The 3,244-nt window shown below is 34.5% G+C and overlaps 1 pseudogene; it reads left to right on the top strand.

Annotated features, from left to right (window-relative positions):
• Positions 1-1,079: 1,079 nt before the first annotated feature.
• Positions 1,080-1,176, top strand: LOC123947689 (annotated as a pseudogene).
• The last annotated feature ends 2,068 nt before the right edge of the window (positions 1,177-3,244 follow it).

Raw genomic sequence — 3,244 nt, 5'->3', positions numbered from 1 at the left:
ACTCAACCACTTTCCTATGTATGGATATTTGGGTTGTTTTAATATTTTGTTACTACAAACAGTTCTGCAATGAATGACCTTAGGTATATATGTTCATTCTTGGTGGCGTATTTTCAGAGTAGATTTCTAAAAGTATGACTGTCGGGTTGAAAGATGTGTGAGTGTGTAGTTTTGTTAGTTATTGCTAAATTTTCCTCCAGAAGGGCTGTACTATATGCATTCCTACTGGCAATTCCCCCCGCCCCACCACCCCAGTCTCAGTCACAGAATGTTCTATTGTGTTTGAAATTTTTTTGCAATATATGAACAATGATATTTTCACATCGTCTTAATTTGCAATTCTTTCATTAGGAGTGAGCCTGAACTTTTTTTCCTTGTGTTTGAGAACAATTTTTAATCCTTTTTTTTTTTGAGAATGTCTGTTCATATCTTTTTGACATTTTTATTGGGTTGTTATAATTTTCCTCTTAATTTTTTATTAATTATTTTTATTAAGATATAATGTATTATTTGTATTTTCCTCTAAATTTTAAGAGTTATTTATATGTTGGAGTATTAGCCCTTTGTGATATATATTGTGACTAGTTTCTCCCGCTGGTTAGTTTTCTTTATACTTTGTTTATAGTTTTATTTTCATGCAAATTGGGGGGGAATCCAACTGCTGTCAAGTTTACCTATCCTTCCTTAGAGCCTCTAGACTTTGAGTCACAGTTAGAAAGCCTTTCCCTATAATGAGGTTATAGAGGAATTCATCTTTGTGTTCTCATATGATTTGTTGGTTTCGTTTTTCAATTAGATTCCTGATTCATTTGGAGTTTATTCTTGTTTCTGGTGCTAGATATGGATCTAAATTTATCTTTTTTTCCAAACAACTCTTTAGTTGACCGAGCACCATATATTTAAAAATGTCCAGCTTTAGGCAGGGATTTTCAATGCTGTCTGTGTTGTATATTAAGTTTCCATTTGTTTTTTTTGTTGTTCAGTTATGGACTTTCTATTCTAATCCACTGATCTATTTGTCTAGAAATGCACAGTAACATACTCTTAATTATAGGGACTCCATAACAGTCTGTTTTAGTATCTCTCGGCCTTTTGGCTAAGATCAAGTGTAGTATCTACAGGGCTAGTCGACTTCTCATAAATTTCCTTTAGTCATTTTTTTCCATGTTATTCCTACATGTTTTTTTTTTCCATATGACTTTAAGTAGCAAATTATCTAACTGCAAAAAAAAGCTTGTTTGCATTTTTATTGGGATTGCATTAATTTTGTAAATCAATTGATGTCTCTATATTGAGGCATTCTATTCAAGAACAGGAAATGTCTTTCTGTTTTTCAAATTGACTTTTGTGACCTTTGGGTGTGTTGTACAGTTTTTCCTCATAGAGATTTTATACATTTATTCTTACGTAGTCTATTTTATTTGATGCTATTTTAAATGGATCTTTCCTTTATCTTTATGTTCTGTAACTATTGTTATATGTGTATATGAAGACTATTGATTTTTTATGTTAATTTAATATTTTCTTTCTTCACTGAATTATTTTATTGTTTGAGATAATTTTATCATTGATTCTCTGGGGATTTTCAGGTGTGCTATCATATTATCTGCAAGTAGAAATGGTATTACTTTTTTAAAGTTTATATTAAATTCTAGTAATTAACATATAGTATAGTTTCAGAGGTAGAGTTCAGTTATTCATCAGTCATATATAATGCCTAATGCTCATTACATCACGTGCCCTCCTTAATGCTCATCATGCAGTTTCTCCATCTCCCTACCCTCTTCCCTATCAGAGATGGTATTACTTCTTTCTTCCGAGTCTCTTGTTAACTTCTCTTGTGTAAGTATTTTGGCTAACATTTCTAGCATGATATCAACTAGCAGAAGAGATAATAGAAATGCATGTAGTAGTTCCCCTTTAAATAAGATAATACCTTAAGAAGTAAGCTATTACTTCTTACACATACACACACATGTTAAGAAAGCATCTGTCTCAATTCTTACCTTGAGGGTTTTTTTTTTTTAAAATAATGGGTGTTGAATTTTGTCAAAGGTATTTGCAACACCACAATTATGAAGATAATCATAATTTTCCCCTAGATAAAATAATATGATATATAAAGTTAATAGATTTTCTAATATTAAAGCAGTCTTATATTTCTAGAATAAATCCCACTCAGTGATGGTGTATTATTTTCGTAGCCCTAACCTCTGGTATTTAGAATATGATTCTATTTGGAGATAGGGCCTTTAAGGAGAAGATGAAGTTAAAATGAGCTCACAGGGGTGATTGTCCTCTCTTTGCCACTTCACCCTCTTCGTTCTTTCTCTGATTTCACCTGCTGCTCTGTGCTTGCTCAGTTCACTCCAGCCATACTGGCTTCCCTTGCAGTCATTGACTACGCAGGAATCTGCATTGCTCCTCACTTCTATAATTGCCGTTCTATATTCCTGGAGAGATCTTCTCCCAACATTTGCATGGCTTGCTCCTTTTCTACCTGTTGTAGTCTCACTGATGGCTCCCAAAGACAGCCAGTTTCTAATCCTTGGGACCTGCAAATGTTATCTGATAAGGCCATAGAGTTTTGCAGATGTGATTAAAATCAGGATCTGGAGATGGAAAGATTATACTAAATTATCCACGTGGGCCCTAAATACAACTGTAAGTGTACTTATATAAGAGGATACAGAGGGCAAGTAGATGCAGAAAGGGCAGTGTGACCACCAGAGCCGGATACTGTACTTCTGGCTTGGAAGATGGAGGCAGGAGCTCTGAGCCAAGGAATGCAATCTAGAAACTGGAAACGGTCAGGAAACAAATTCTTCCTTAGGGACTCCAGAGTGAGTATGGGCCTAGCTAATACCCTGGTTTCTTCCTAGTGAAACTGATTTTGGACTTGTGACCATCAGAAATATAACAGAATAAATGTAGGTTGTTTTAAGCCACTTGGTTTGTGATAGTTTGTTACAGCAGCAATAGGAAACTAATGTACCAATATTTGCTTAAACGTCTCCTTGTCATTGAACCGTCCTCTGACAGCTCAATTTAAAATTGCTACTGCCATCCCTACTCTCTATTCATTTCCCCTGTTTTTCATTTTCTGTGCAGCACTTTCCATTGTATTAAATAATTGACCTGTTGTTTTTCTCATTTCTGTCTTTCCCCAATGAATGTATGTTATATGAGGGAAGACTTTGGTCTGTTTGGTTACTGCTTTGTATATGGTACCCAAACAGTGCCT

Source organism: Meles meles, chromosome 7 (genome assembly GCF_922984935.1).
Source record: "Meles meles chromosome 7, mMelMel3.1 paternal haplotype, whole genome shotgun sequence".
NCBI lineage: Eukaryota > Metazoa > Chordata > Mammalia > Carnivora > Mustelidae > Meles > Meles meles.
Note: the sequence above shows the minus strand (reverse complement) of the source record. Positions and strands in the feature narration are given on the sequence as shown.